Genomic DNA, 19,892 nt, shown 5'->3' on the forward strand with positions numbered 1-19,892 from the left:
CATATTTGCGGGCGTATGGGTCTGTACATGTTATTTTATGATGTTTAGTTTTTAATTGCATCAAAATATACAGACAGAAGCTATTAAAAGTGAGGATTCGATTTTTTTTATTATTATTTATTTCCACTCTTCTTAGCTAAAAGGTATAATGTTGTTGTTTGAAGTATTATTTGAATAGCACTGATAAAATTAGGCTGTGGTGTTGGATTAAGAGTAGCCTACAATGCATGCTTCCCAGTATATACATAGTAGTATACTTTATAATATACACCAAGCGTAATATAATTTGGTAAACACATTAAGACTATTGATCAGTACTGGAAAAATTATATCTACCTTAATTGAAATTTCATCTTCTTGCGGTGGCTGAACTTATACTATGATTAACTTCGAAGACCACACTGCCTTTCCGTGACGAAAGTAAAACAGTTCAAAACAGGGATGATACCTTTTTATTGACAGTGAAATATAAAATTATTTAACTGGATATTTCGAACACATATACAGTGTTCATCATCAGCAGTAAAACTCAATCATCATCAGTTTTACTGCTGATGATGAACACTGTATATGTGTTCGAAATATCCAGTTAAATAATTTTATATTTCACTGTCAATAAAAAGGTATCATCCCTATTTTGAACTGTTTTACTTTACTATGATTATTAAAAAGGAGCACAGAATAAGCTTTAATCTTGCTAGCTGGATCCAAGGAGCAGTAACACATTTTAAGCAAGTCCTGATTTTAATCCAATTTTGATCGATTTCGAGTGCCTGCTAGCTTGTATGTGAGCCTGCTTGTTCACTTCCACCTCGAAAGGACTAAAAAGGACAACTTGGTGATATGGTACTTTTTTGGATTAAATATGACGGAAGAAAGTATCAGCGAAATAAACGCAACATGCGATAGGCTCTAAAAGTTAAGCTTGTTCAAAGAGCCCATAACACAACAAAGGTAAATTATCTAGGCTTGACACAGATAATAAATTAAACTTCAATAAACATAATAAGATTCATAAAAAACAGAAAAATGAGAAATGAAAAGAAAAGTAAAAAATAAAGTAAAATACAGCAATGCCTTTTAACAAAGACAACAAAGCATACCCCTAAAACAGACTAAATGCGTAATACCCTGTGCCCTTCTATGTAAAAGTAATTTTGCAAAAATCACACAAACCGGAGACTGGTTACTGATTTGCCACTAACTGATTCACCTGCTGTAGTACAGCTAAGAATATGAATAGCATTATTTCAAAATACTTTTATTAGTCAAATTGTTTTTGGGAAAATACAGGTTCAAATGCAAAAACATTAGAGGGTGTATGGGTGCATAAGTGGGAAATGAAAATTTCTTAGGACAGGCAAAGGAGATAAATATTTTAATTTTTTTAATTCCTAAAGTTTAGATAATTTCGAACTCATTTTCTCAATATATACCTTGAAAGGAACATCTTCATCTACCATATTACCTAAATAATTTACAGATAGGAATATTGGTATCATGGCATTTCCAACTATTATCCCTGTGATCGGAGAGCAAAACATATTGATAAGGAGAAAATTGTAAGTTCAGGCTTATCAAACAGTTCGTGGTAACAAACTGTAGTAAGGAGCGACCCAGCTCAATAGTAAACGAAACTATAAAAAACGGAATTTTGATGCTAAAAGATACATCAAAAGAATCGAATTTTGTCATTGTTATCAAAAGTACGATTCTGAGAAAATTTGCCTTATTTTGAAAAAGAGGGGTAAACACCCCTTAAAAGTCATGGAATCTTAACGAAAATCACACCATCGCATTCAGCGTATCAGAGAACCCTATAGCAAAAATTTCAAGCACCTAACTATACAAATGTGGAATTTCGAATTTTTTACCAGAAGACAGATCACGGGTGCGTGTTTATTTTTTTTTCCCAGGGGTCATCGTATCGACCAAGTGGTCCTAGAATGTAGTGCCCTTTTTAAGTGACCAAAAAATTGGAGGGCATTTAGGCCCCCTCCCACGCTATTTTTTTTCACAAAGTCAACGGATCAAAATTTTGAGATAGCTATTTTGTTCCGCATAGTCGAAAACCATAAAAACTATATCTTTGGGGATGACTTACTCCCCCTGGGGGAGGGGCTGCAAGTTACAAACTTTGACCAGTATTTACATACAGTAATAGTTATTGGGAAGTGTACACACGTTTTCAGGGGGACTTTTTTGGTTTGGGAGTGGGGTTGAGGGGAGGGCCCTATGTGGGAGGATCTTTTCTTGGAGGAATATGTCATGGGGGAAGAGAAATTCAATGAACAGGGCGCGGGATTTTCTAGCATTACTATAAAAAAAACATGAAAAAATAAACATGAAAAAGTGTTTTATTTCCAATTGAAAGTAAGGAGTAGCATTAAAACTTAAACAAACGGAGAAGAGCGAGGTATCTAGGAGGAGACAAATACCTCGCTCTTTATGCTAAAGTTTTTTTTAGTAATTTCAACTATTTATTCTACGGCCTTTCTGAAGAGGTCATTTTTAAAGAATTGGGACAAAACTTAAGATTTAGTGTAAAGAGAGAGGTATTAACGAGAGGACAAACCCCCTGATATACATAATAAAAATATAAAAGTTTGTTACGTAAGTTAATTCTGAAGTTACGTATATTTTTTACTAATAAAAACGTTCGTTAAAAATTAAAAGTTCTAGTTCCCTTTTTAAGTAACCGAAAAATTGGAGGGCAGCTAGGCCTCCTTCCCCATCCCTTATTTCTCAAAATCGTCTGATCAAAACTAACAGAAAGCCATTTAGCCAAAAAAAAGAATTAATATGCAAATTTCATTTTAATAATTTATGTTTGGAGAGCCAAAATCAAACATGCATTAATTCAAAAACTTTCAGAAATTAAATAAAAAAAACTAATTTTTTTAACTGAAAGTAAGGAGCGACATTAAAACTTAAAACGACCAGAAATTACTCCGTATATGAAATGGGTTGTCCCCTCCGCAATCCCTCGCTCTTTACGCTAAAGTTTGACTCTTTGCCACAATTCTACTTTTTAAAACAATTAAAAACTTTAGCGTAAAGAGGAAGGGATTGCGGAGGGGACAACCCATTTCATATACCGAGTAATTTCAGTTCGTTTTAAGTTTTAATGTCGCTCCTTACTTTCAGCTAAAAAAAAATATTTTTTATTTATTTAATTAATGTTTAAAGTCGAAGGTAATAACACTCAGCCAAAGCTTTATAAATCTTGTCGTCTAATAGAGTTGTAGTCTTACCTGTGACCAAAATTGAGGTACAATTTGCGAATAAGGATGTAAATATGCCTGTTTTCCATTTTCATGTTGATAACTAGAAAATTTTTACCTGAAATTGGTTGATTTGAGTCATTTATTCATTAAAAAGTAAAGTTTTCATAACTGAACCCTGTGGAGCTCCAAGCAATGTATAACAATATCTGATACATGATTATACAGCTTTACGTATTGACCCCGATTGGGTAATTGCATTCAAAGCGGAAAATCCTTCCGACAAATTCCATACACGAGAGGCTTAAGTAAAAGGAAGCCATGGTTAACCATGCCAAATGATTTCCCAAAACAAAAAAAAACAAAAATGCACCAACTTCATTGCCATTTTATAAACCCTGACTAATAAAAGCAGTAAGATACCTTAATGCTTAAACTAATTAAATTAATAAACTAATTAAACTAATTAAATTAAAATTTTTAATATAGTTTTCTTTAATAATAGTTTTCTTTAATTTGCATGTGTATTATGTCATCAATTTTAAATACTAGTATTATTCTGTCTGCTTTATTTTATTTACTTATTTTGTGCATGGAAAAAGGGGTTTTATTAAAATAAAACATTTAGCAAAAATAAAACATTTGGCAACGAACCCCAGGCTTATAGACTTGTAGGAGTAAACAATACCTTTACAAAACCCTATATATGCACTCAATACCAGTCATCCTTCCCCAGAAAAGAAGTAATATAAATAAAATAGTTTAATATGTTATAAATACTCACGACATAGTTGGGTGTCGAACACACAAAAACATTTAGCTATTCTTTCTCCACGTCCCATTCCTAAAAAACGCAAAAAAGCATCATAATCGTTCGAGAGAGAATTCTGCAACCAGGGACTGAAAATTCCTATGCAGAAAAACAATGTCCTTTCGGTTCACTTTGGTTTTCATGCAGCTCATCTGCTGTCGAAACAGCCTGAGGTAAAACTTCCCACACCCGAAAACTAGCATGTCTTGTCAAACAGTTCGTGGTAACGAGCTGTAAGTAAAGAGCAACCTGGCTCAATAGTAACCGAAACTCTAAAAAGCAAAATTTTGATACCAATAGGTATATCAAAAGAATTGGCTTATTATGATGATTTCAAATATATAAGTTTCAGAAAATTTAGTTCTGTCTATCAAAGGTTACGAGCCTGAGAAAATATGGCTTATTTTTGAAAAGGGGGAAACATCCCACATAAGTCATAGAGTCTTGAAAATCACACAATAAGGTTCAGCATATCAGAGAACCCTACTGTAGAGGTTCCTAGCTCCTATCTGCAAAATGTGGAATTTTGTATTTTGTGCCAGAAGAAAGATCACTAATGCGTGTTTATTTATTTGTTTTTATTGCTTTACCCACGGGTGATCCTATCGACCCCATGGCTCAATAACATCGGGAAAGGGCTCATTCGAACGGAAATTAAAAGTCATAGTGCCCTTTTTAAGGCTTTAGATTATTCTATAGCTTACTTAGTCAATAGATCATACGGATTAATCGTTACCCATAAGGATATTACAGGCAGAACTTGATCAAAAGTTTCACGGCAACATGACTTTCTAAGCATAGCAACGGAAATAAATACACGCTTAATTTATTCTCCATTCATAATACGCTATATCACAACTTGATAAGCTTTTGCTATCTCAGCCAAAGGCTATCATGATAAGCAAATGAAAACAGTTTCAGTTATGAACCATTACCTAGCAGTGCTTACAAATTCCCAAATAAAGCAAAAAGAGCTCATTTTACTATACAAATAAAGAAAAATCTACATTTTCCACGTTACAAGCTATTAGGTAACTTTCCCTAGGAACTCATTAAAAACGGGCTTACCGATCAAAGCTGAGCTAAAGCACAGTGGCAGTGGCACATTCTTCGCGCCATCGCTGCATAAGGTATCGTACTCTCTTTGCTGAAGTTAATATGTTGTTTAGTACCAAAGACGTTTGTTTTGTCCTAATCTTTAACTGTGCCATGGTGGTAGGAACCAAGGGCAATATATCAGCTATTTTTTGCTAGTTAGAGGCAGGACTAAAGAAGAAAAAAGGGTCGTTGAATCCAGAATAAAATTCGAAGCAAGATTGAAAGCTTAAAAATTAAACTAGAAATTTAACCACTTGGGTGTAAATAACTAACGTTTTTATTGACAGCATTGAGTTAAGTAATTTAAATAAAGCAGAATTTTTAACGTTAAGTGTAAACCAGCAAAAAGTTTGGTAAATATGAAAATTTAGTTATCATTATTGCTGTTTTTAGCACATAATTCCCATTTTACGAGCTATTAGTTGATACTTAACACTGTTAGTCAACAATCAGACAGTGGAAAAAAATCTTTAATCAAATTTTACATGGGCCTTAGTAGTAGTCATAGTCTTAGGTTATAGATTTCACCGTTTAAACAGAGCGATCTCATTTAATTGGCCCCATATGAACTGGAAATTTTACAAGTAGCAATCATAGTTACAAGTAAGGCCCCAACCTATATTATTAATAGGCATTAGGAGACACTAATAGTTTTAATCCAAAACTAGAAATAAACTAAAATTAAACTAGAAATATGATTGATATCTCTTATAAAATTTATGAATGCATTTTAAACTTAGTTTAAGTGCAGAAGGGTTAGGTTAGTTGAGGAATGATAATATTTAGGAGTTAAGTTTAAGGCGAAATGAAATTTATTTAGTAGCATATAGAAAGTAGGATTGAAAAAGCCAAGGTGTGTTGTAATATGGTATAAAGAAGCCAGCTTAGGGATATTAAGAAGATTAAAGTAGTTTTCAGGTTTAAAATTTTAGGTGTAATGCACTATAGATCTGAGAAATGAGGTTATGCAAAGCCAAATAGGCTAAAAATAGTACAGTTAGGATAAGAGATGACTAGGGACAATTATGTATGCAAATAGTTTGGTAGTTAGAGGTGATTTAGGTTGTTTATTTTTAGAAAGCGTAGGCTAATTAACATGGTTCGGCATTGAGAAATTTCTTTAGTGATGCCTAGGGAGCGGTTGATGAATACTGCTTATTTAGAAATGTTGGAGTACAGCTTAGGTAAGGGATGACCATACCAAGTTAAGAGTATGTTAGATGATTGCGGATTGATCATATGTGGGGGGATAGCTTAGGGCTGGCGGATATGAGGAGCCAAACAAGTGTATTAGTCTAAAGGATTTTTACAGGACCAAGAATTATAGGCATGGCAGGCCAAGCGCTCACTTTCAAATTCACTTGGTCTTTATTGTCAGTCAAAGGGTGAAGATTTGGGTGACGTTTTATTTATAGTGTGGGTTTGAATAAAAATGAAATTCAGCATTAGTTTGAAAAGAGGGCTGATAGTTTGCCACTAGGCCAAAGAAGAAAGTATATCGGAGGAAGGTCAAAGGTTGGTGCTTATTTCTATCCTATGCGTAAATATTTAAATGAGAGGGTGTGTCACTTGATGTGTGATTGTGGGGGGCTGAGTGATTGAAGACTTGAAGTGTTTGGTAGGGAGAATTTTGATTTTGAGTGGTCGGTGAGAGTGTGTGTAGATGAGTGTTTTATGGGGTGTCAGAAGTTTGATACGATTCCTTCATCCCACGATGAATCAGAGAGCTAGATTTCTGTAGGATTAAGTAAGAATTAGCGTAACTTCTGTGTTATTGTTCTTTGTTTTATATTTTGCCATGGCTTATGGGCTTTTAGTGCGAATAAATTTTATCCTATGCTATTCTATAGCCAGCAGAAAACGGAAGTTAAAATGGAGATTCGACCTGATCAATTTTCTTATCCAGTAAAATGATGTGGAATTGATTTTTAAGTAATGACAAGTTTTTTTCAAAAAGGGAGGAGGGGGTTTTTCAATAACATAAAATGGAGAGCTGATGCGAAAACGGAGCTTAGATATGAGCAAATATCTTTAGAATTATAGCAGTTAAGTTTCTTCTCTTTTTTGCTCTTTTCTTCAAGTTTGTTCCTTATCCAAACAGATTATTCATGTCAAACAAATCTTACCTAACCAGCATATGAAAGGATAAATTGGAAAAAAAAATTCTGATGGAAGTTAGAGGGTTTCAACAAAAATTATTGTTTCACAGTGTATACAACTTATACCTACAAAATTGGTTCAAGTTAACTCACCCGTGGCATCTTCCTATATTTGAAGAATTCTGAAAAAAAATAGTGTTTACTAAAACACAAAAACGGGCAAAACGAAACAGGATTACGAGAAGAAAGTCCTCAAATAGCCCGTAGTAAAGAAAGGACTAACTTATATGGCTGTCACTCCCAGTAGTCCTTCAGCGGCCACAAAATCAAAGCAGGTAATATTTTAGCATGTACCTTTAATTTTTTAAACAAAAACTCCCCTAGTTTTCACTAACGCACTAGTTTTTCTGATCTCTTCAAATTTAAGGAAATTTAAGTCAGTATTTGAAACAGTTTTGCTGATATATTAACTGCAAAACAATGATTTTTATTCCTTTCAAGGTTTCAACTTCACTATTTACTTTATCAGGGAAACTTCACTGTTTTACATTAATTCTATCCGTGTTTAGATTTCTGAGATATATACATTAAACCTAACAACAAAAGTTTTTTGTCACTTAGACGAAGAAAATAAAGAAGTTTAGATGAGTTTTTGTAAAAGTAGAAAACTAAATATATGTTCTACTTCGCAAATCCCTTAAAGTTCTTGCTTTAAAAGCGTGTAATCTTGTCGTATGAAGAAGGTATATTATAATTGACATCTTTGATACTAATGATAAAATATAATTATTTAAGAAATATTGTTCCATGATAAATACATAGAGAAATTTGGAAACTGGAGGATATTAAAAGAGTTTTTGAAGTATAGCTAATACATTTTTCCAGAAATTCGTGTTATCATTACAGTGATTTCCCTGCCAAAATGCAACATTAAATTTTAATTTCCCATAACAGTATATTTCCATCGTGCTTCATGTACTTGATAAGAGAACTAACTTTATGTGAACCAATGGGACAACACGCATAGTTGACAAGGCAATAGCACTCTGTTTGGCATCTTTCCAGGCCACCCTAAATACTGTTTTATTTTTAATTTTCATTTATTTTATTTTCATTTTTCTTAAGTTATATTAAATATTCTCATTCCTTGAATAGTGAAAGAAAACATAAACGTTTTCTTTTTATTTCCTTTGTCTTCTTCAAAGCCCAAGAGAGATTTTTTTAAAATAATAAGATTGTAAGTAACTTTTTTTCATATATTCCAAGAACTTATTAACTGCAATAAAAAAGTACCTGATATGGTGATTGAACCTGCAGCCCAGGGCTTCCACTTCTAGGGAGATTACCCTGTTTTAGGTAGAATTCACTTCTTTTAGGGACACTTATTTTGAATTTAGGGATAAAGGGAAATCTGGGGTAAAGTAGGGATTTTCAGGGAAATCTAGGGTAAAATAAGGATTTTAAGAATTCCCAAAAGAAGAAACAAGTCAAATAAAATACTTATGTACCACACTGTAGGTTTTGTGTGAAAGATGAATATTGTAGGAAATCAGAGATGACTAGGCATTCTCTGACCATGCAGCATATAAAAGCAAGCAATGAAATTGAGAGGAAGGCTGGCGTTGGCAGCATCGAAAAACTTTTGACTGTAGGCAGGAATTCCAAAGAAATTGAACAGCGCATCTGCAAATGTTTGACAGAACATAATCTGCCATTACATCTTGCAGACAGCTTGATCCCTCTCTTAAGAAAATTATTTCCAAAAGACCAGGCTACAACACGAGTCACTCTCGGTAATCAGAAAGCTACAAACATTTTGCAACAGAAATTTCTTTTGATAACACAACCAGTTAGTTGAGTTCCTCAAAGCTACTTTTTCTTGGTTATAATTGATAAGACCACTGATTGTATTGTTGACAAGAAACTAGCTATCATAGTATTATTTTTTAGTGAGAAAGACCTAAAAATTAATGTCGAAGTATAGGACATGGTTAAGTGAAGTGATAGATCGACTCAGGGTCTGACTACCCGCATCAAACAAGTCATTGAAAAAAAAACTCGATTCTCTCACAAAATATTGTTGGATTTTGTGCGGACACTAATCAAAACATGCTTGAAGTCAATAGATCTGCTTCAATGCTAATGCAAACCATGGAGCCCCATGTCATGAATGGGAAATGCTCATGCCTTCTCATTCACTTGTGTTCATCCTATGCATGCTTGTCACTTCCCAAGACACTAGAAGACTTGGCACCAAATATCTATGCCCACTTTTCCAGAGGCACTTCCAGGCAAGACAAGTGTACTGAATTTCAGAAGTTCTTTCAATGCAAAGTACTCTCAATTTTTACACCACGACAGACGCGTTGGTTGTCCCTTCAGGCCTGCATAAAGAGGCTTATCGAGCATTGGGTTGCTCTAACTCAGTATTTTACAGAAACCATGTTTGATGATACAAGTGCATCCAATGACCTTATCTTGTCAACATTACAAAGCAAGTTGACAAACCAGTACCTTGAATTCATGGACTACTCTTTCAGCCCTTCCAACGAATTTAACACAGTTTTTCAATCTGAGATTCCAGTTCTTCCCTCCCTAAAGGCAAGTGTCTACAAACTTGTGAATGATATTACATCTAACTTCATGAAACTGGACTGTATTCGCAGTGTTGGTGTGTTTTCTGAAATGGATCTTTATCTTTCAAGAGTACCTGCCTTTAGACCAAACATGTGGGAATAGTTGTAACCGATTCAGTGCAAGAAATTGTAGATGCTCAAGAGCCAATTGATAATAATGATCTCTTCTACCAGTCTTGTCGAAGATACTATTTAATCCTAGTCAAGCAGTTCCATGACCATTTCAAGCTCGAAGACGAAATTTATGAAATTTTTGCTCTGGTAGAGCCAAGGAATGCAAGAAATTTTTAGCCAAAATCTCTAAGGCTACTGTTTGCGAGATTTCCTGTTCTAAGAGCAAAGTGTTGGCTATAGAAAACGGACATAGAAGAGAGATCACAGGCAATGACTGATGTCACTGTGCTTCATTTGGGAGCTGCCCAAGTTCAGGACCTGACAGTTTAACAGTACTGGATGAAGATATATAGTCTGAAGGCTCACAGAGGCAAAATCAAGTACCCAAGTGCATATCACTGATCTTCTCTTTGCCTCCGAGCAATGTACCATCCGAGCATTCGTTTAATCTCATGAAATTGATCAAAATAGACATCCGAAATAGTATCGAGAATGTCACAATAGTCTCACTTATTCGAATCAATTACTGGTTGAACAAGAGCTAAGAGCTCATATGGCACTTGTAACGAGGCTGGAAGAGCCAACAGCCAAGAGCTCATATAGTATGAGCTCTAGCAAAATTCTAAGAATCAATAGATTGATTTAAAAGGAAAATCAGAGGCTTAATGTCGGTAAGGATTTAAAATAAGAGCTCTGAGTGACGAGGTCCTTCTAAATATCAAAATTCATTAAGATCTGATCACCCACTCGTAATTTATAAATCCCCCATTTTTTCTAATTTTCCTCTCCCTTCAGCCCCCCAGATGATCTAATCGGGGAAAACGACTTTATCAAGTCAATTTGCACAGCTCCCTGACACGCCTATCGATTTTCATCGTTCTAGCACGTCCAGAAGCACCAAACTCGCCAAATCACTAAACTCCACCCCCTAGCTCCCCCAAACAGAGCAGATACAGTACGGTTACGTCAATCACGTATCTGCGACATTTGCTTATTCTACCCACCAAGTTTCATCCCTATTTCTCCACTCTAAGCGTTTTCCAAGATTTTCGGTTTCCACCTCCAACTACCCCCCACTCCACCCCCCAATGTCAACAGATTTGGTCCGGATTTGAAATAAGAGCTCTGACACATGAGTTCCTTCTAAATATCAAATTTCATTAAGATCTGGTCACCCGTTCTTAAGTTAAAATGCCTCAATTTTTCTAATTTTTTCAAATCAAAAGCCCCCAGCTCATCCAAAGAGAACAGATCCTTCCAATTATGTCAATCACGTATCTATAACTTGTGATTATTCTTCCCATTAAGTTTCATCCCGATCTCTCTACTCTAAGCATTTTCCAAGATTTCTGTTTCCCCTCTCTAGCCCCCTATGTCCCCGGATTAGATTCAAATTGAAAATTAAGCATCTGAGACATAAGATCCTTTTATATATCAAGTTTTATTAAGATCCGATCACCCATTCGGAAGATAAAGATACCTCAATTTTCACGTTTTCCAAAAATTCCAGTTTCCCTCTTCAAATCCCCCCGATGTCCCCGGATCAGGTCGGGATGTAAAATAAGAGTTCTAAAGCACAATATCCTTCTAAATATCAAATTTCATTAGTATCTGATCACCCATTCGTAAGTTGCAAATACCTCGTTTTCTCTAATTTTTCCGATTTACTCCCCCCCCCCCCAACTCCACCAAAGAGAGCGAATCCGGTCCGGTTATGTCAGTCACGTATCTTGGACATGTTTTTATTCTTCCCACCAAGTTTCATCCTAATCTCTCCGCTTTAAGTGTTTTCCAAGATTTCCGCCAACCCCCCCCCCCCCAATGACACTGGATCCGGTCGGGATTTAAAATAAGAGATCTGTGTTATGAGGTCCTTCTAAATATGAAATTTCATTAAGATCCGATCATTCCTTCGTAAGTTAAAAATACCAAATTTTTTCTAATCTTTCACCATTAACCCTCCCCCCAACTCCCCCAAATAGAGCGGATTCGTTCCAGTTATTTCAATCACATATCTAGGACTCCTGCTTGTGTTTTCACCAGGTTTCATCCCGATCCCTCCACCCTAAGTGTTTTCCAAGATCTTAGGTCCCCCTCCCTATTTCACTGGATTCGGGGAGGATCCGGTCCGGTTATGTCAGTCACGTATCTTGGACTTGTTTCGATTCTTCACATCAAGTTTCATTCTGATCTCTCCGCTTCAAGTGTTTTCCAAGATTTCCGGTTCCCCCAACTCCCACCCCTATGACTCTGGATCCGGTCGGGATTTAAAATAAGAGATCTGAGTTACGAGGTCTTTCTAAATATAAAATTTCATTAAGATCTGATCACTCCTTCGTAAGTTAAAAATAGCACATTTTCTATTTTTTAGGATTAAACCTCCCCCCCCAACTCCCCCAAATAGAGCAGATCTGTTCCGGTTATATCAATCACGTATCTAGGACTTCTGCTTATTTTTCCCACCATGTTTCATCCCAATCCATCCACTCATAGCGTTTTCCAAGATTTTAGGTCCCCCCAAACCCCCCCAAATGTCACCAGATCCGGTCGGGATTGTCTGCAAAATAAACTTGAACTTCCGCCTCCCTCAGCCATTGGAGCTTACACACATTTTAAAAGAGTAACAACGCGAGTTTTTGAAGATTTCTGTAATTGAGCTACCAGCAGTAATATTTTCTTTTGAAATGACATTTCTTTTTTTGCTTTGCAAAAGGACCATATTAGGGTCTATGATGGTGAATGATGTTAAGTTGAGATTGGCAATGATTCGAAAACATTCTTTTGGGTTGGTTACAACGTCATATCTATTCCTATAGCGTACACTCTCGTATATTTTACTGAATGCTGAATTTCAAGTGAGCTTATAGATTTATTTTTCAACCTCCGTGTTTGCTTCTTAACGTTTACTGACAAAAGTACCAATGTACATTTTCATGTCCATTGACATTTCATGTTTTTAGAAAAAATTAGGTATCTATAACTTACGAGCGGGTGATCGGATCTTAATGAATTTTGATATTTAGAAGAATCTTGTGACTCAGAGCCCTTATTATAAATCCTGACCGGCATTAAGCCTCTGATTTTCCTTTTAAATCAATATATTGATTCTTAGAATTTTGCTAGAGTTCATACCATATGAGCTCTTGGCTCGTTCGGTCTCGTTACAAGAGCCATATGAGCTCTTAGCTCTTCTTCAACCAGTAATTGATTGGAATAAGTGAGTCTAGTGTGACATTCTCAATACTATTTTGGATGTCTGTTTTGATCAATGTCAGGAGATAAAACGAATGCTCAGCTGGTACATTGCTGAAAGGTAAAGAGAATATCAGTGATATGTACTTCTGCAATTCCGGGTACTTGATTTTGCCACTGTGAGCCTTCAGACTATATATCTTCATCCAGTACTGCTAAACTGACAGGTCTTGAACTTGGGCAGCTCCCAAATGAAGCTCAGTGAGTCGTCAAGCAAAACAATGCACTATAGGAAAAAGTAAAAAGTTTAACAAGATAAATTTTTATGAACAATTTTTTTATTCTCCTGTCAAAAAATTACTTAGACTCAGATTGATAAGGAAGTTTTATTTATTATCCTGTTTCTTTCAAAGGTTTTTTCTTACGTAAATATGTATAAATTACCAAAGACCAAATATGGGAGGAAAACCTTTATTTAAACAGTGATAGCAAAGTTTTTATCGTAATGTTTAGTATTAGAATTCAATTGCACGCTGACGAAAAAGTACGCCTAAATAACCAACAGTTTTGAACTGAGCATTCAAATATTGCTCTACAGTCTTGTTTGTGTGCTATTTCTGCTGATTTGGTGGCCTTTGAGAGGAAGAGAGAGGGAGGCCTGTTCCTCCTTAGTTATGTCCCAGCCTAGATTTTGAAAAGTCTTCTGTAAGATTTCAAAAGATTATGGGGTCTTTCCTTTGAAAAAAGTCCTTTTTGATATCTTCATTAAAAAATGGAAAAATTCTTTTCTAGTGTCATATGGCACCTTATGATGGCACTGACAATATAAGACATAGCTTTAAAAGAAGCCCTTAAACAGCTTTCTATGATGCTACAGTGCATCGCTAGTGACGAAGAAAACAAGTTGCAGCAGAAAAAAGAACACATGCCAATGCTGCTAAAGGGAAAAAGCGACGTTTCTTTTTGTTCAAGGTGGAGGGGAGGGGGGGATTTAAGCTCTCTATGCAAGGTTTTCGGCAATGTTTACTCTAATAGTGCAGTTTCAGTTTTTTTTCGATGCTATTTTTAAGGGATTTCAGGCTCTTTATAAAAAGTCCTACGAATTCGTTTTCAAAATAACATTTTAGCATTAAGATTAATCAAGATAATAGTTATTCATGGGTGGAGGGAAGGGAGGGAGCGGACACCTGTCTCCCTAAATCTTCCAATTTAAACTAGATATTAAAGACACTTTTTGAATGTTGGTATTTTTCTGTTGGGTGTTCTCTGGTAGATGGTTGAAAAAGCTGTAAATAAACATAAATTCCAAAATATCATTTTCGATTTTGACATTTACGTTTCGATACTCAATATTGATCTTTGGTCCGATACATAGATATGAGAATGACCCACGATCGGCAGGTTTTGAGTTTTTTGATTTTCCAGCAATCAATTCAAGCGATTAGACGTTGCTGAGTATGCCAAAGCAAAGGTCACTCATTCAACATCGTCCTGGAAAAAGACACTTAGAGATACTCCACCACTTTTCCTCCAAGATTCCCCTCTGTCCAATCAGTCCAAAGTACCAAACCTGGGCAACCCCGGTTCTGGTTCAGCCATTCCTGGCTTACGTTCGGCCAATTGACGAAAAAATAGAAAAGTGAATAGGAAAAATCAAAACTTGCTTGTCGGCTATAAAATTACGAAAGAATATGGCCAGCATAAAGAAACTACAGAATCAATTTCAATAAGGATAAAAAACAGCTAAAGAGCATTAATTTCAAATTATAAATTGACTGATCAAGTAAGCCGTTTTGCTATTCTTAATATTTAACCTGTCATTGGTTGCAGCTTCTTCCCAACTTCTGTCTTTAAGACACTAACCGTCTTGTCACTTAGTGCAAAGTCTCTTACTCTAGTCTCCTTCAGAAAGTGGACTTTAAGTTGTTCAGTTTCTATTTCTTTGATAATACTAATATAGTGAACAGGACTCCCTTTCTTTCTCGTCTGCTCAACCAGAATGTAATCACCAGCCTTGACTTTATCAGTGTCAAATTAGAAGCTGCGTCTTCAACTTCCATAGTGGGGTCTGAAGAGATGTTGTAGGCTATACAGGCTCATCTACGTCAGAATCGTCACTCCAGCTACGAAAAACATACCTTTGGCTTTTTAGCCTTTTCACTTCTCTGACTTTTTTCTCTCTCCAGGATCAGGGCTTTCTTGGCAGATAAAGTGTTTAACTAGCTTCCATTCAGTGCGGACGAACAAAAAAAAAACAACCTTTTCAGAATATTACTTTGTTCTTGAAGTGTAAAGATTGAATCATATTTAATATGTCACTCGCATGAAAACTGATTTACCTGTGTGTGGCTTTGTGCCAAGTGAACAAAGGATTTGCTGTGAAATTGGGTGGAAAAGACTAGCTTTGTTTATTTTGTTAATTATCGTACGCTATACTGTTTTGGATGCAAGAAAATATTGGAGAAATACGCTCCAGGCCTCCATGATCCACTGGGTCACCTTGAAAGAATTGTGATTGCCAACGTCAAGAATTGGGCCTGCCAACTTTAAGATAAATCTCATTTTTTTGGTTTTCTTTCGTTTTTCTTCTTCTCACGCTAATCATACCGTCATGCAAGCAGTTCAAATTAGTACCGGCGAAATCTGCAGGCTATCCACTATGGCCTCTACAAATTCTAAGAATTACAAAACATGATGGAAAGCGACAAAACTATTTAATCTTCTGCTACGGGGTCTTAACAAGCAAATTGTTTCTGAGAGTAATCTTGTAACGTATGAAAAAAAAGTTTAAGAAGCTTCTACTAAACTGCGAAGTAAACTCGCATTGATGAACTTGAGCATTTTCCGAGATTTACAGGTCGATTTCAAAAGCATTTTCTACACTAATCCTATCCGATGAACCTGCCGCATTACCTGTTTCACACTCTGCTTGATTTGTACGAATTTTCGCTAAAGAACAGAAGTTAGAGAAAACTAAAGAATCTATAGTTTCAGAGATATCTCGTTCAGGTTTCTCGTCAGTGTGGCGCGAGAGCACGATCTGGTCTTAAAGACTCTGCTTGTACTATAATTAATGAGTTGTACCATTGTATCTTGCTGAAGTTGAATCCCATTTTTAGACCGTATTGAACGACAGCTGAAAGTGTATAGAATACAAACCTTTAATATGGAGAATCGAACTGAAAAAATTGAAGTCAAGCTTGAAGATATGAATCAAGAAAATATTTTGAACAGACTTGCTTTCAACGTCCTGAAACAAATGCTAGGAGTTGACCTTTAAACGACTTCGCACAATGTCCTAACGACACAGATGGCATTGCTGGTATATCTTCTCGTGAGTTATAAAATATTTTCCGATTTAGAATGAGTGGGCCTCATACTGCCAGTGACAAAGTTGCTCTAGTACTAGTGTGATTTGCTAGCAAAGAAGTTGCTTGAAAAGTTTTCTCACGTAAGTATAAACTAGCTTGTTCCGGCATTTTTGTGTCAGAATCCTTTACAAAGCGATGTCGTGATTTGCTACATTCCGCAAGGAATCAGTTAGGCGTCAAACATGTATGGACTGACCGCGGCAACATACTAATAAAGTCGCCAGTTGAACCGTCTGAAGAGAAAATAAGATACCTTGGTGAATGCATTTCAAATAGTGTTTGTGCTGTTTCTCATCGTTTTTTTATTTCTCTTGTATAGCTTTTTTCACCTTTTTTCTTACTACTTTTTCGCAGACTTGGTTGTTTTCATTATTGTTCTCAGAAATTGTCAATTCTCAGTCTTCCAGTTTTTTTCTTAGATTTTCGCTTCTCATTTAAAAAGATTTGTTTTCACTATTTGTATTATTTTCATTATTATTCTCAAAACTTGTTGATTCTCAGTCTTGCGTTTTTTCTTACATTTTTTCATTTCATTTAGAGATATTTGTTTGGTTTGTGTACTCATTTATTGTTACTGCGTTTATGCTTGATTGTTTAATGAGCCGAACTTTTCGTTTAGAAGAGGTTTTGTCGACACTAAAAGCAACAGATCTTGAACCGTGTATGAACCAAGACTTTAACAGTTAAAAAATTGTACTTATGTTCAAAGTCCGCAGTTAAACCCCGGGGAAGCTGATTCGTTGGGTTTATGAGCCTGGAATTGTCACCTTAGTAGTGGTAATGAGGATGTGCTGCAATTTCTCTCTGATTCTCAAGGAAAATAAAGTTTTATTAGTATTGGTGATTTTTTTTAAGTCAAGAACACTCTCTCTCGTTGTATTCTCTCCCAGACTATACTTTAGAGATTAAAAACCAGACATCACTTCATAGAGGGGGAATTGCATGTTTGATTTCGAAGTCGTTGTCATACAAAGTAAGAAATGATATTGGTGTTTGCATAGAGGGTAAGTTTGAAGTTTTAGTCCGGAATGAGATTTGGAAAGTAGGAAGCTTTTGATTAGTGTTGTGTATAGGCCTCCGAGTGCTAACTGGGAAGAATTTGAGCGTGGGTTTGAATAACTTGCACATGCGGTGTCTCGAAGAGGTCATGATTTTGTTTGTATGGGTGGTTTTAACTATGATCTGCTTTCATTTAATGGCGTGAATCTTAATTATTTTAATTTGATGGCTGCTCATGATATTTGTTCCCCTTGTGAGTGTTCCAACACTTGTTACGGATAATTCAGCCACTCTCATAGATAATACTTTTGTTGTTTCTAAGTGTTTGGGCCGTAGTTATGTTGATGTTGTTTAATACCCTTATTCGGACCATTTCCTAGTTTTCGCAACGGTAGACGAATAAAAAGAAATGGATTAAAAAAGTGAAGACTTGGTCGTTAAAAAAAGAGAATTTACGTAGGTTTGGTGAAGATTTTAGCAGAAATGATTTTAGTAAAATTTTAGACATGAAAGATGACGCTTCTGGTGCATTTGATCGCATCACGGGAATCATACAGCCAATATATGGTAAAACTTGCCAAGGGAAATTTTTGAACACACATAAAGATGAGCTCAGGAAGCCCTGAATAACTAAGAAAATTCTTGAAGCATCAGATTTAAGAAATTAATTTTATCTGGATTGTTTAAATAATAATTGTGCTAAAAAACTGGAAGAATTCAAAATAATCCAACACTCATTAAACCTTCCAAAGCCTGAATACTAAATATATTTTATGGTTCTACTCTTTTATAATTCTAAACTGGAGGGATCAAAAGTTGTTGAGGTTTTCAAGAATTAGTATCACTCAAATCAACCTACTTCTATTACTTTTTTTCGTGTGATCTTGATTATTTTCCATTTTCAATCTGATAAGACTTATCAACAAAAACATTAATACAACTACAGTAGTGATTCCAAGATGGGTTTAAGCGAGGGTTAGCGAGGGTGTTACGCAATGACGGAGGGGGCACACGTGGGTGTTACGTAATGACGGCACAACAAGCTCAACGGACAAAAATCAGCACACAGCAAGTTCCATGAACAAAATCAGTATCACAGGGAAAAAATCAATGTAAAATTTCACGAAGAGAAAGATTTTGCTCGTAAAACTTGTTACATGTTCATTGGTTTTTTCGTGAAAGTTGTACATTGATTTTTTTTTCCTCGTGAAACTGATTTTGTTCAAAAATCTTGTTACGTGCTTATTTTTGTTCTTGGACGTGTCATCTAGCCTCAATTGACCTAAACTAGCATGCATAGGTTAGGGATAGGCTCCGCCGCGCATGGAACATTCCCCCAGACCTAACATAACCTACTATAAGTTCCTTGAATAAAATGAGTTTCACAAGGAAAGAAATCAACATAAAGCTTTAAGAAGAGAATATCAATATACAACACGTTTTCGCGAAAAAATCAGCACGCAACAACTTCCACGAACAAAAATGAGCTTAGAATCCATGAACAAAAATCAGTTTTACGTGGAGAAAAATCACTGTACAATATCCACAAAGAGAAAAATCAATATGCAACAAGTTTCATGAACAAAAATCAGCACGTAGCAAGTTCAAGGAACAAAAATCAGTACGTAACAAGTTTCAGGAACAAAATAAGTTTCACGTGGAAAAAAATCCATGTGAAACGAAAAACCAACATGCGACCAGTTTTTTTTTTAACAAAAACCAGCGAAAGAAGTTTCATGAACAAAAAACAACAGGCAACAAGTTGCATGGACAACATCAGTTTCACGAGGATTAAAATAAATTTACAAGTTTAACCAAGAGAAAAATAAACAGGCAACAGGTTTCACGAACAAAAATCAGTACGTAAGAAGTTACACGAACAATATCAGCACACAAGAAGTTCCCTGAACAAAATCAGTTTCATTAGGAGAAAAAAAAAATCAAAGTACAATTTGACAAAGAGAAAAGTCAACATACAACAAGTTTCAGGAACAATAATCAGTGCGCAAAAGTCAATGAAAAGTCAATGTACAGGTTTCACGAAGACAAAAACGATATGCAAGAAGTTTCAATAGCAAAAATGAGCAATCAGCAAGCTCTACGAACAAATAGCATGCAACAAGCTCCATGAACAAAATAAGTTTCATGAGGAGAAAAATAAATTTAAAAGCTTCATGAAGAGAAAAATCAACACGCAAAAAGTTCCGCGAACAAAACTTAGTACGAAACAAGTTCCATGAGAAAAGAATAGGCAAACAATAAGTTCCATGAACAAAATCAACACGCAAAAAGTCCCATGAAACAAAAAATTCGGAAAAATTAATGTACAAGTTTCAAGAAGAGAAAAA

The 19,892-nt window shown here is 35.5% G+C and overlaps 1 long non-coding RNA gene across 3 annotated transcripts in view; it reads right to left on the reverse strand.

The window, feature by feature from the left end:
• LOC136039923 (uncharacterized) overlaps nt 1-19,892 on the reverse strand; it is a 148,852-nt gene that overhangs the window by 51,421 nt on the left and 77,539 nt on the right. For 2 of the 3 annotated variants that reach the window (XR_010620589.1, XR_010620587.1), the window contains one exon: nt 3,910-5,301. The exons of the other annotated variant lie outside the window; for it this stretch is intronic. This is a non-coding gene — a long non-coding RNA (uncharacterized LOC136039923). Of the gene's footprint in view, nt 1-3,909; nt 5,302-19,892 lie in introns of those variants that run through there. 3 annotated transcript variants of the gene reach the window in all.

This window comes from Artemia franciscana, chromosome 20 (assembly GCF_032884065.1).
Source record: "Artemia franciscana chromosome 20, ASM3288406v1, whole genome shotgun sequence".
Lineage (NCBI taxonomy): Eukaryota > Metazoa > Arthropoda > Branchiopoda > Anostraca > Artemiidae > Artemia > Artemia franciscana.